Consider the following 15,098-nt stretch of genomic DNA (forward strand, 5'->3'; position numbering starts at 1 on the left):
TGTGAAATCTCTGGTTCGGTCTTGTTTTTATAATTTAAGAAATGTGGCTAGGCTAAGCCCGATTTTATCTCGCTCTGAACTTGAGATATACATGCATTTATTTCGCCACGCTTGGATTATTGTAATTCGCTGCTTACGTGTCTAAACAAAGGTTCTCTAAACACTGCAGAGCAGTACCACAAATGCCTATCCAGTGTTCCATTCGAGATAGTAAAATATTGCCAAAGACTGTGTCAAAGGCAGCTGTTAAGTCTAGGTGAACCAAGATCACATGATCCTGAATCTGTAGCCAGGAGGATGTCATTAACAACCCTATGCAACGCAGATTCTGTGCTATGCAGAGATTTAAAAGCAATCTCAAAGACATTATTTTTAAATTTAAAAAGTTTTCAACTGACAAGCAATTTTCTCCAGAATTTTACAGAAAAGAGTAAGCTTGCAAATAGGCCTAAAATTTGATAAAATAGCGGGCTATTTTTCTGAAGCAGAGGTTGAGCTGTAGCATGCTTAAAGGTTTTAGGAAAAGTACCAGATTAAAAACTGGTATTAATAATAGCTAGAACAGATAGACCAAGAGTAGAAATGACCTCTCTAAATAACTGAGGTGGAGCGACATCAATAGGGAAACCTGAGGGCTTCAGATGGCAAACAGAGAGAAAGTTACAGGCTCAAACTGGTAGAAAGCAACAGAGCAAAGAACAAGGGCTGAATGGTAAAGAGTAGGTGGTGTCATCTGAGCCCTGGCATTATTCACCTTTTCCACAAAGAAATTCAAAAATCCCTCACATGGCTCAGGGGAGCTAACAATGTGTGAACAGTAGAAGCAGACAGCTAAAGACAAGTTCATCAATTATTAACATCTATTTTAATGGATGACACATTTCAAGAATTTCCCATTTTAAATATAGTTAAACTAAATCTTGCTTAAAACTTAAACTGACTCATCAGAACATGAGGTGAGGTCTGGAAAAAGCATAATTTTAAAAGGTTTTGTACAGTACCAATTAACCATTCATTTGAAGGTTTAGTTAATGAATGGTTAACCAGTCATATGAATGGTTAACTGCTAGTTAGTATGTCCAAATTTTGGACCGATATTGAATCTGAAGAAAACAAGTTTTTTTTTCTGAATAATGAATTCTGTTCATCCATAACTAACACCTGAATATAAAGTGTTAATGAATGAACAGTGTCCTCATACCTGCCTCTCAGCTAAATCATCTGCACAGAACACAACAGGTCCTCTACTAATCAGATGGTTATTAGTTCGATCCAAGGCTTTTCCAGTCTGCATGCCAAATATCCTTGGGCAAGATACTAACCCCAAGTTGCTCTGTGATGCATCCATCAGAGTATGAATGTGTGTGAATGTTAGATAGAAAGTACTTAAATACATAATAGGTGTGTGAATGGGTGAATGAGGCATGTTGTTGAATCAGTTCATTTATACCATTTAGATATGTTTAAGCTTAAAATCTTATCAACTTAAAGACTGCACATGCAGATTACAGCGCTGTTTTTGAAACATCTAACTAATAACATAAAAAAAACCCCACTAACTATTCCTAACTAAATTATTAATAAATAAACATTAAGAATATTAATAGTAACTGTAATTTATTTTGGTAATGATTTCTTAAAAATGAAGTTAACTATAAAACACAATCAATGAAAACTGACAATCATAAAATACAAGCACAAACTAAAAAGATCAAAACTGAGCTAAACTAATTTACAGTAAACACAGTGAAACTTTTCCTGTCTGAATGAATGAATTAAATTAATCAAAAAAAATCTGAACAATACCTCTGTGTGGAGAACAAGGGAGACACACTGCCGCTAGTCAACACTGACAGTCAGTGAAGCAGCATTTTACTCTGCCTTGCATAACCTTTATGGAGATCAAAGGTTAGCCTGTTTAGAGGTGATTGCCATTCTTCGTTCTAACTGGACAGCTTAGTCACAATGACAAATCATTTAAAATCAGTGGTAACACTTAATAATAATGACACGCTATTGGGCATTAGTAAAGTATTAGTAAGTGCTTAATTCATTTATAAAGCATTATTCCTCCTTAGTCTGTATCAATACAGATATACATGTGATGTCTCATCATGGAGCAAGGTGTGAAAAAAGGCATGGGTCATTATCAGCAGAGGTTATTGGGTGAGGTGACCTCGATAGGTCATCATGTGAACTTTTGATGTCATCTCCATAGCTCACCATGTGACTTATTGAGGTCACCTGATTATGTCTACTGCACATATGCATTCAAAATTATACATCAATTGATGCATCAATTGATGTATGATGTGCCATTCTGAGTTTTTATTGAATTTGACTGAATGAGGAGGAGGAGACCATCCAATACTTCTTTTATTTCAGCCGTGTTCACCAGACACCGTTCTTTCTAATTCAGGAGCACTCTGGAATTGAACCTGACTGGATGCTGACTCATCTCACTAAAAGCTCACTAACACAAACCAGAGCAACACTGAACCTCAGGAATGAACTAAAGAACTTTCAAACATCCCAGTAATCCTCACTAATGTTTTATCATGACCTTATTCATATTTTATTTTAAATGACAAACCTTAAACGTTACATTACCCAGTTACCCAACTGCTCATTCTCTCTTAAACTCCTCTTACAGACTTAGACTCTCATCCTACCAATGTTTTAGTATTCTGCAAACCTCAAGTGGACTATGTTTGCATCACTCATTTTAATTATCTATATATATATGTATGTGTGTGTGTGTGTGTGTGATTGTGTGTGTGTGTGTGTGTGTGTGTGTGTGTGTGTATTTAAATACTTTGTTAATCACTTTCTTAAACTTTTTAAATGATACCATGAATATGTTATACATGTGACTGTGAATGGAGAATAAATATTTATATCTGGGGATTGAACTGGTTCTTATGTAGTGCTCTTCTATTCTACCTGAGCACTCAAAGCGCTTTATAAAACTTGACTCATTCACCCATTCTTACGAGCACGCTTTTTTAAGTAGATGAGTTACTCTACCTCCTGAGCCACAGCTACAGACTAAGGACGACTAATGCTTTATAAATGATGAATTAAGCACTTCCTAATATCTTATTAATGCATAATAGTGTGTCATTATAAAGTAACTACCTGATAAAGACCAATATGTGTGTCATTATCCTTAAATCAAACTTACACTGAAGAATTAAACGAATAAAATGTAGATTTTAGGTTTTTCTGTCTTCTAACTTAATGTATTGGGGAAAGCATGCAACTATTCTGATAAATCTCACAAAACAAACGGCCATGTGAACATACAAACCACGCTCAGTGGTAACCTTTTATGTCAAGGTATCCCTGTTTCTGATGACTCTGTGTGGACTGGTGATGTCTAAAAGAAGAAAAGAAAAGAAGAAAATATCATTTGCTAATAATACCACTACTAACATTTATCTGCAGGTAGATAGGACAGTAAATTCTGTGCCTTCTCAAACAGCCACCAGTTGTTTCATATTACATTCCTGACTGTGCCATATGGCGGGATTAAAGGGGAATTGCATCAGTTTTACATGTCAAAATTAATGTATTTGCATGGGAGGAGCCTCATACAGCTGGAGGAACTGTGTCATGTTTGAAGGAAGGATATTAGCGTTTAGTTAGTCTACAAATTGTAAAATCAAGGTATTCAGTTGAGTGGGTATAAAATTCAAGATACCTCTTCTTCCAATAAAGTGGACTTTTCTAAGTCATCTCAACATGTTTTTACATATGAGGGAAAAATCATAATATATCAGATAGGGAACCAATGACACCCTGTGAGCAAGCACTTCCAAATGCCACACATTTAACTGAGTTTCCGTTTGGATTTGTCAAGCAAATTAACATTTGATATTAATAGATAGATGAGAACACAGTCGATGTTAAGAGGTTAAATATTTATACTGTGCTTTCCAACTCCACATTAAAGTAAAGAGACCATTTCATGCCAGGATACGGAAAAGGTGAAGACATTAATTATTCAGTACAACCTTCATAAATCTCACTGGTAACTGCTGTGTTGGTGGCTGTCATGATAGCATAATATCATTCATGAAAATAGTTTGAAGAAAATAGTTCTTAAATTGTTTAGCACTGACTTTATTGTTTGTTATTTACGGAAGAGGATTAGGGCCACTGGAAAAAAAATCTGAGAAAAAAAAGCCAGAATTCTGACTTTTTTCTCAGAATTCAGGAAAAGAAGAAAAGAAAGACTTTTTTTCCCCCAGTGGCCCTAATCCTCTTCCGTAGTTATTAATCAAGTGTAGATTAATTAAACTGCAAAATGGTGTTGCAGAGAGAAAAAACAGAACTCTAGTGGAATCAGCTAGAAGTATGCTGTCACATGCAAAGTTGCCAAACACATTCTGGGCAGAAGCTGTTGCTACTGCAGCTTACATACAGAATAGGCTCCCAACATGTGCTTTAAAGAATGAAACACCCTATTAGAGATGGTATGGAAAAAATCAGACATTAGCCATATGAAAGTATTTGGTTGTGTTGCTTATGCTCATGTTCTAGACACAGAGAGAAAGAAGCTGGAAAAAAGGCAGTGAAAGTTCGTTTCCTGGGATATGCAACCAATGCAAAAGGCTACCGACTGTGGGATGAAGAAAAAGGAAAAATACTGATTCGACGAGATGTGGTCTTCAATGAAACAGAGTTTAAATGTAAACAAAGTGAAAATGATCTCTGTTTGGGGAATGAGGTGACACTACACACGGGTGAAAGACAAACAAGTACTGAGGAGGCTGTCACCAGTGAGGCTGTAAAAGGAGATCAGCGGATCAGAAGACCTCCAAAGAGATGTGGATTAGAGGAGTTTGTTGATGTAGCTACAGTTGATCCTTGTAGCGGCAACCTTCGGTCCTTCTTTGCCGCTTCTGCAGGACGTAAAGTTTCTGACTCGTGCTCTTGTTAAGTCGCTTGGATGCCTTCCGGTAGCAAAAACGAGGCGAAGGAAAAAAGGGGCAAAACATTTATTCTCCATACAAATCGAAAGGTACAAAACAAATGCCTCTGGTGGGAGCTCCGTTTACATTCCCTTTATGTTACAACAAAAAATAACATTAAAACGGCGATGGTCAGAAAACTGTTGCTCCATGTCCTGCTTGCTTACCTAACCTTTTACCCACACCCCTCCGCATGCGGGCCAAATATACACCCCCTTTACGACATCTATCAACACTTTACAACAACAACAGACTAATAAAGCAGGATTAATTTATGGAGCACAGCCTATTACATTATAACATAAAATGATCAAGATTATAATAGAAACTTAAAGATCGTGACAAATACTTAACTATGGCATGATGTAACTGAGTAAAATATTGGCCTGGACTTGGCTCCAACAATCATTATGCGAACATCTGTTGTGTCACAGAACCAAATTCACTGGAAGAGGCTATGTCAAGTCCAAATGCAAAGGAGTGGAAAGAAGCAGCTGATTTGGAATATGAGTCACTGCTGGAAAATGGCACATGGGATTTAGTGGAGCTACCAAAGGATCGCAAAGCAGTTGGATCAAAATGGGTCTTTAAAGTTAAGCATCACAGTGATGGACAAGTGGAAAGATACAAGTGCAGACTTGTTGCCAAAGGCTATTCACAGATTTATGGTGCAGACTATGATGAAACATTCTCTCCAGTTGTACGATTTGGTTCAATTCGTACATTGTTATCATTTGCTGTGCAAAACAATCTAAATGCGCATCAAATGGATGTCGTGACTGCATTCTTGAATGGACACCTGGAAGAGGAAATCTACATGGAGAAGCCAGAGGGTTACATCAAACCTGGGCAGGAACATCAAGTGTGCAAACGAAACAAGTCAATATATGGACTGAAGCAGTCGCCACGTTGCTGGAGCAAAGCTTTTACAGAGTTCATGAAAAGCATTGGTTTTACACAGAGTACTTCAGATCAGTGTGTGTTTGTTAGAACAGGTCAGGAGTTGGAAATATTGGCTATTGATGATCTGATTTTGATTACAGAATCAGCAGAGAGCATGAAGAACTTAAAGGACACTCTGAAGAAACACTACAAAATGAAGGACATGGGTGAGCTATCCTACATTCTGGGCATCTCAGTGGTCCAAGACAAGGCCAAAAACCATGTTGTGCTTCATCAGAGACAGTATATTGAAAACATACTACAAAAGTATGGAGTGGACAGTGCCAATCCAGTAGCAACTCCAGCTGACACAAATGTCAAATTAAGAAAGAGTGATGATGTCAGTAAACCTGCAAACCCAAGCATGTATCAGTCAATGGTTGGAAGTTTATTGTATGCTGCCATAGCCACACGACCAGATATAGCGCAAGCAGTGAGTGTGGTGTCAAGATTCAATGCAAACCCAAACACTACACACCTTACAGCTGTGAAAAGAATCCTGAGATATTTGAAAGGAACTCTAAACCTGGGACTCAAATATCAAAGAACAGAAACAGGAACCTTGGTTGGGTATTCAGATGCTGATTGGGCAGGTGATCAGGATGATCGACGTTCTACAACTGGAAACATCTTTCTACTTGCAGGAGGTGCAGTCAGTTGGCTTAGCAAGAAACAAGCAACAGTTGCACTTTCAACTGCAGAGGCTGAGTATATTGCTTTGAGCCAAGCTGCACAAGAAGGAGTTTGGTAACCAAACCACTGCCTAGACAAAAGTTTGAGTATCTCAGAGGGAAGATTGGACTGTGTTCAGTTTAAAAGGGTTATCATATACTTAACATGCCTATACTATGCTTATGTTAAGATGGCGAGCATTTAACTGTAATGAAGAATAATAGTTTTGTCTAAGATTAACACAGTACTTTTTTGTGTGAGTTCAAAACAAAAGAGAAAATGTTTATTTTCTAGTAACACTGTGATATAGGTGCATTTTTTTTAAGAAATAAGCAATGGCAGTCAAGTAAGTGAACTCCATGGTAAAATTAAGTGGGATTGTTGTAATAGTAATTTTACAATGTATGTTGAAGGGATATTACTGCCCTCTGTTGGCGTGTCTGTGCATTACATGCAATAAAAGGGGTTCCTTAAAAACATCAATGGCGGCCCACTACGATTATTTATACCATATGCGAAAGCACATCACATACCAGAGGATATATGTGCACATTGTGTGATTTCAAAAATTAAAATAAAGTGCAGCAGCCTACAAGGAAGAGAGTAACCATGCTAAAAAATTGATATGCTCTTTCACTACTCAGGGATTCATGTTTGGACAGATGGCCACAGTGTCACAATTCTCTGGTTAACCTATCAATGATAAATCATCCATTTCACCAGAAAAAACTTTTACTAATATTACATGACAATATTCACTGTAAGCTGTAACACCTGCAAACTGTAATTTTATGGCAAGCTAAAATATCAGTAAGTTGGACACCAAATCTACTCATAGCGTTATTTTAAAATGAAGGCTGTAAAAGCAATTCTCTCTCTCATACACACACACAACTCTCTAGACGAATATATGAATGTTTTAAGTCTGACTGAATAAAATAAGTCTTGTAATACTTTTCTATGTTGAGCATTTGCACACTTTTGGCCAAGCTACTATTCAGTGAAGACGTTTCTCTAATCAGTTTTTATCATTCTAAAATTGTATAAATTCTAGTTCTTCTAACGTGTTTCCTTTTTACGTTTTATGTATTAATTCACTATTATTATTATTTCACACATTCCAAAACATTTTCGTTGTTAACTCCGACTGTTGCAAGCTTACGTGTAGGCAACCCCCCCCCGTTCTCAGAAGGGCTCACACACGCACGCACACACGCACACACACACCATCCCTTTGCACTCCCTACATGAAACATCCCTCTTCTTTAACATTTCGGCTAACCTAGCCTCTTCCACATCCGACGTATATCCCTGAATCGCTAATTCTACCTCCTCCTCCGGCCCGCACGAGCTGCGGCAGCAGAACTTGTGGTGACAAACATATCAGTAAGTTTTGCACATTTTGCTGCGTTCACTCGAAGGCTTTCCCCCCTTTTTTTCTCGGAATTTTCTGCACCCCCATTGCGTTTTATTTTTTTGTTGTTTTTTTTTTTTAATTTGTCCATTTGTCCAAATGCCACTCCTCTCCAACTCCGGCCAGCTCAAATTGATAACCTAGGTTAAAAAGGGGAGGGAGGGACAGACCGAGGAGGGCTGAGAGATTTCGTTCGATAAGCCCAATGTCCTTCAAGAAAATCAACCAATGGTACGTCGCGGTCGCAAAAGAAATTATAATATACTTTTTGGGGTAAATTATGATAGCCCTGGGCAGGCCCACAGGCGTACGCCAGATAGCTAGTCCAGACCTGGCTCACAGAATTAGTTCTCAATATCGCGTTAGTTTGGATTTTTTTAAATAATAGCCATTTGAAATGTCGTTTACTAGCTTTTGTATAAATTGAGAATGCGAATAAACTGACTATTCCAGAATTTCACTTTCACCTTTATTTTGAAATTGGGCCTTAAGTTCTCTTACCGTAATATTTAGGACACACACACAACTCCAAACATGCACCCCCTGCACTGACTGTGCTTCTAAAACTGGAGGCTGGTTTGAGGAAATCCTCATCTGAACCCACCTGTGATGTCCAGTCCTGAGGCATAAGGGTCACAGGACAGACCAACCTCTCTGATAAGGTCTCAGGCAAACTAGATGTCGAAATATTTGCGCAGTGAAATTTGGCTACCTGTGGTAAGTAAGGAAAATATTAACCTGACAGCTTGAACATGTTCTTCCCGTGATACCTACCTACATCCATCTAGTGTCAAGCAGTTTTCCTTTTCTCATTCTTCCTAATCACCTCCTGGGCTCTATAGGCGTATTTTCTCTAGAGTTTTTGTTTTTTCAGGGAGCAGGTCAAGTTCCTGATAAATACCCCAAACTTTGAAAACGCCACCTACTGACCAATCATTTCTCAGGAAAGATGGCGTCAGCAGATAATCCGAGGACCGCTGTGTGAAGATGGTAAGAAGGTATCTCTTTTTAACAAACTGTCTAAAACTGACGATTTGCGTGATTAGTAGAGAAAATTCCGATTCAGAAGAGAGAACTTTTTCCTTTATTTAGGTATAAGTAAAATACTATTTTTAAAGTAGTTTAATTTGCTCTAGACCATTAAAAAAAATCATAAAAGAGCACAAGAGACTTCCTCCCGTGCCTAAGTGAAATAACAGTGTCACTGATTAGGCATTTACCCCATTTAGACATTGCTATCTCTGTTTCTGGGGTGGGCTGCAGCACCTCTGTTTCAGAAAGTTTATTGTTAAAGTCATATTTACTTGTTATTCCCAGTAAATATGCAGCTCTGGATCTGTCCCCGTTTGACAGTCATCCTCGATTGGAAAAAACCTGTTGTTACGTCCCCTGGCTAGTCTAGGGGGTTGAAGGGACGAACATAAAGGTGGATAGAGAAGGAGGAGCCAAGATGGTAAGTGTAGAAGGTCTATTTAATGCTGGTGATGAGATTTGGGTTCAGACTGAGGTATAACGTCAGGGAGAGCCATGGCCAACATAACAAACAAAACATCCCTGATGTAGAAATAAAAGAAACTTACCTACCGTAACTCCAAAGAAACAAAATATACAACCTATAACCATAACCTACCTAACAACACATAAACAGGAGAAAACAGGGTGTCAAAACAAAAGGCAGCTCTCCCCTACAAGCAGTCTGAACATGAAAAACAATGCTCATACAAGTTACAAAGGCATGCAAGCCTGCACGGGTATGGCAACCAAAATGGCCAGAGGGCACAGAAGCACAGCTCCACAGGCATTAAGTAGTGCTCTGCTGATTACCAATTAGCTGGACTCTGCGCAGCATCCAATCAGGACAGAGGAGGTGGAGCCTAGACACAACAAAGGGTTAGTAGGGAGAAGAGACATCCTCCTGGGGGATGTAACACCTGTAATAACCAGCGTCTCGTGTTCTTATTGGGATAAGTGAAGCCACACAATAAAAAGATGCACCCAGTATGTCAAACTTGATTCTTATGACTGGCGTAGACTTGCAAGTTGAGTTAAACATATTCAAAAAAGCCTACTTTCACTAAAAGACTTGTGCTGTAGTTACTATATCGACCCTCACACTCTCTCCTTCAGATGTTGCTGACGTTGGTACGCAAAGGTCTCTGATTCCCATTTCTTTACACTCATTTATCATATACTGTATTACTAATGCATAATAGACCTAGTTTATGAAATTTGTATTTGAGCCAAAGATTCATCAAAAATTAGACTATACTGTCCACATCAAATGTAGGATGTTTTAATCATGGAAAAAGACTTGATTTGTTGTTTAAATGAGACCACTGAGTGTGAGTGTCTGACAGGTTTCAGAGACTCTGGAAGGAAGAAGTGGCAAAGAGAGGCCCGGAGAAGGCCTCGCTAGTTCGTGTGGCCCTGCGCTTTCTGAGAACCAGGCTGATTCGGTCGACTGCTGTTTCCGTCTTTGTGGCATTGTCATTATTTCTCGGGCCTGTGAGTTATCTGTCTTACAATATATAATACACTGCTCCAAAAAATGAAGGGGAATTTTATAATTAGAGTATAACGCCAACTAGGATAAAGCTCTGGGATATTTATCTAGTCAGTTAAGTAGCAGAGGGGGTTATTCATCACTTTCAACTGCTTTGGTATTAATGAAATCAACAACAGGTGGACCAGAGGGGGGAAATGAGAAACAAGAATGGTTCTACAGGTGACATTTTCACTGAAATCTTTTCCCTAATCTGTTCTGACTGATTTTTTTTTTTTTTTAAATTCACCAACTTTGCTAGGTTCAATCTCACTACTGGTAGCATGAGGCAGTATGTGGACACTAAAGAGGTTACACAGGTAGTCCAACTCCTCAATGATGGCACATCAGTATGTGCCTTTGGCAGGTTTGCTCTCCCAACACAAATAAAACCATCTAAGCAATTGAAGAAAAAAATATCACCTTAACAGGATATAGCTATATGGAACTGACAAATTACATTAGTTGGAGAAGTTACCAAGAGTGGCATGGGGTGCATGCTTTTATTTTAAGCAGAAAACCCCCCCAAAAATTGCACATTTTCATTATAAAGCTAAAATTATAGAGCTAAAAAGCCAAAGCCCCCTCTCTGCTACAGTTTGACATTAATAACACCCCAATCGTGTGAGTTTTACACCCACCCTAACTATGCACCAAGCTGCAGTTTAAATGATTCCTGCTCTTTAAGTAACTCAATCCTTTCTTTCTGGCCTTTCAGACTGTTTTGGTCTATCACATTTTAAACTGTATTGGAGACCCAGGACAGTCTGGACTTTTGAGTTGTGTTGGTTTGGCCTTTGCTCTGTGTTTCACAGAGTTAAGCAAAGTATGGCTAGCCGCCCTGCAGTGTGCAATAAACCTGCGTTCAGCAGTCAGACTGAAAGGAGCATTCTCATCAGTTGGTTTTCAGAAGGTCATGTCTCTGCAGACACAAAGGACCATTTCAAACGGAGAGGTATTTGTATCATCTTATTTCAGTTCACAGGTGAATGGAAAACTTAAATGTTAATTTTTTTTTCTCTGCTCTTTCATCTAGATAGTTAACATTTTGACCAATGATTGCCACAGAGTTTTTGAGGCAGTAACGTTTGGGTGCTTAGCGCTATCTGTTCCTGTTGTCTATCTTGTGTGCGCTAGCTACGCCTGCTATATTCTTGGCTACACAGCACTGATTGGAGTCTTTATTGAAGTTTTCATCATGTTTTCACAGGTATGTACATATTTCTTAGACTGAAATAGTATTATTATAAAGAGTGAAAAAGAGACAAACAGTATTTAAATGGCTCTGATTTTGGAACAACAGTCTCCAAAATGGTTGAGAAATTTTCAAATGTAAATAAAAACCAAATGGACTGGTTATTCATTTGAAATTTCATTTTTCATTTGAAGCATGTTGTGTTTTTTGGTTTTATTATTATTATTATTTTTAAAATATAGGCTAATTCTAAAATTGATGCCAGCCACATGTTCCAAAAGACTGGGAAAAAAGCTGTGTAATGCTGCAAACTGGGGATTAGCAGCAATACCACAATAGAGGGGGGCCCTTCTGTAGGTGTGACCCTAGTCTGCATGGTCCTGGTCTGGCTGTGGCTCAGATACATGTCTATTGTTTATGGGTCATTGGTTGGTTTTCATACAAATGCTATTTTCTCACCTATAATTTTCTCCTTATTCTTTTCGTTTTACTGCCAGTATTCTTTAACCAAGTTTAACACGATTTTAAACTGCAAAATTAGAAAACAATAACTTGTATTTAACTCAACTGTATATTTAAAATGTTGCTGTCATATTGCTTGTTTTCAATAGCCACTAATATATTATGTTTGTGGTGTTTAGCTATTTTCTGGTGTGCTCATGAAAAAAAAGAAGTTGAAGGCTGTAGCAATAAAAGATGGCAGAATTCGGTGAATGGGTGAGATTCTCAACAACATTAAACTTATCAAGATTTACGCCTGGGAAGACTGTTTTGAGAAGAAGATTAAGGGTAAGTTAAGTAGCTGTATGTTGGCCAACAGAATTATGTTATGTGTATATAAGCATGCATAAGAGCATTCAGTGTGATTGTTTTCCCCATCTTTAAACATTATAAGGAACTATGCCTTTATTTGTCTGTAATTTTTAACATGAATGTTCAACTCTAGCAGAATTGGTCAGAGCAAAAAATATTATTGAAGGTAAAGAGAACTGGCAAACTTTTTCTCTCACAGGATTTAGAAAAAAGAAAAAGGAACAACTAAAGTTGGTGGGTTACATCCAGGCTACTAATTGTACCACTACCCTAATCTCTGCCACCTTTGCCACCGTTCTGACCCTCTTTATACACACTGTGATAGGCTTGCCACTTTATGCAGTTAGTGTGAGTACCACAGAAGTACAGCAGTAATGACAAATTTTAAATGTGGTTTACCACAAATTGAAATTTTCCTGTATTTTTCTTTATTTCCAGGCCTTTACCACTTTTGCCATCTTCATCTTCATGAGTTACTGCATTGCTCTTATGTTTATGTCTGTGAAGTGGATAATTGAAGCTGGAGTGTCACTAAAATGATTAAGGGTAGATATACTGTAAAGGCTTGCTTTTCCTCCTCCCAGAGGGAGGGCGTGTGCATGGGTTCTGTTTGTCAGTTACTTAGCAGTCTAGCAGTTTTCAATTTATCGTTTTCAAATTTTGTGTGATGTTAGATCTTAATAAGAGCTTAAGCATATTTAATTTTGGTGATAATTGGGTCAAGGTTGCTCACACCTACTGTTAAAATTGGTAAAAACTTTATATTACCCAGAATTTTTTATGGACTGTCTTCAAAGCTTCATAAAAATACACTACACCTTTGGGGACTTGAGTAACTATATTGGTTAAACAATGTTGACTTTGACCTCCCAGAAATCATATGGAGTAATATATAAAAAGTGCACTCTCACTCACCTTCAACTTTAATTTATTCTGCACATTTTGACTGCTTTGTCCCCCTCCCTGGATCAACTGTTCTCACACTTTGTTCATCAGCAGTCTTCAGAGTCCACTGAAGGTTGTTCCCTATGAGCAAAGTATAGTGTGCATTGGCTTTCATCAGGAATTGAAAGAGTCTGCTGAAAGGGAATTTCAGGTGGCCAGAGCAGGGCTTCTAGGGACTAATCTAAAAGCAGTCATACTTGAAGCAGTGCAGTCTTCCCTGAAAAGGCCACCTTCAAGAAATATAAACCTGTTTAGGTTTTAGCTTTGCTTTTATAGGCAGTCTTGGAACTTCTTGGTCACACCTGGTATATAATCTAAATAAATCACTGTGCTGTGATTGTTGAAACTTAAACTCAATGGTATTGTTTTAATCACAAATTGTGAACCATTTTGGTAAGTCACTCCACTTCAGATGCAACAAGAGTGTTTGGGGGGGGGCATTTCTCACAGTTGTCTTAACTTGTGTCTTTTAGTATTTGGAGTTCTGTGATGGCATCTTGGTTCTGGAGGATGGTGAGGTTCAGGAGGCTGGAAACCATCAAGCCCTGATGAATGCAAATGGGCGCTATGCTCAACTCATCAGCAACTACCAGATGGAAGAGTCTAAAGTAAGGATTTCACACAAACTGCAGTACAAATGTTTGTAGCTCTGTTACTCTTACTGTTCAGTTAGCTCAAAAGCCTTAGTATCAGTTCTTTGTTGCTTTGAATTCACTGAGTTCTGTAAGCTTTATTATGTTAAGTATGCAGACCTAACTGTGAAACTGTTGTTGTTCTCTTTTCAGAAGCAGATGGAAGATGAAGTGATGTCCCTGGATCCTGCCAACTTGAATGAATCTGAGCTCAGACCTGGTGAAGATGTTGGAATGATGAACAACGGTATAAAAAACATGAGCATGAAATTATTATTATTATTATTATTATTATTATTATTATTATTATATGATTTGTAATGCACCATTTAATTCATGGTGAACTATGAAGACACATGTAAGAAATGTTTGGAATAACAGATGTTATGGGACAGGTGCACCATTGTGGCACATTTCTCAAAGTTCATGTGTGACAGTGTCTGTGCCTTCAATCTAGCTGTCACGATATGACTCTGTTAGCTACTTTAACTTTTATTGATGTCTTAGAACTTAGAAAATAACTGCATTTTGTGCAGGTTTATGTTCATATTGTTAGAGAGATATCGGGTGAAACTAAAGAGCTTAAAAAGTTGTGCTGTCCGAGTATAGTGTTCATTGATTGTTTTTATAATCTCTAAAATATCTATAATCTGACCATATATCTATCTTTATCAACTCTCTAGAGATACAACTGTATACCCCAAAAATTGGATCCGTTCAATAAGTACACTGATGAGGAGATCTGGAGAGAAGTTGTTTCTTTCCATGTGCTCCTCCTTAAATCAGTACTTTCCTGCAGTAACAGAGGCTCATATTGTCTGATAGATCATTCTTTTGGATGAAGCCACAGCCTCCACAGATCCAGAAACAGATGCTCTGATCCAAAAGACAGTCAAAGAGGCCTTTCAAGACAGCACTGTGCTCACCTAGCACATCGCATCAACACAGTGATGAATGCAGATCGTAT

The 15,098-nt window shown here is 38.1% G+C and overlaps 1 protein-coding gene across 1 annotated transcript in view; it reads right to left on the bottom strand.

The window, feature by feature from the left end:
• Positions 1-1,834, bottom strand: part of abcc12 (ATP-binding cassette, sub-family C (CFTR/MRP), member 12) — a 31,378-nt gene extending 29,544 nt beyond the window's left edge. Inside the window, exon 1 of the mRNA XM_005727532.1 lies at positions 1,807-1,834. The gene's annotated coding sequence lies outside the window, so the exon portion shown is untranslated. The remainder of the gene's footprint in view (positions 1-1,806) is intronic.
• Between the last annotated feature and the right edge of the window lie 13,264 nt (positions 1,835-15,098).

This window comes from Pundamilia nyererei, unplaced genomic scaffold, assembly GCF_000239375.1.
Source record: "Pundamilia nyererei isolate P.nyererei 1_Seehausen unplaced genomic scaffold, PunNye1.0 scaffold00025, whole genome shotgun sequence".
NCBI classification, from domain to species: domain Eukaryota; kingdom Metazoa; phylum Chordata; class Actinopteri; order Cichliformes; family Cichlidae; genus Pundamilia; species Pundamilia nyererei.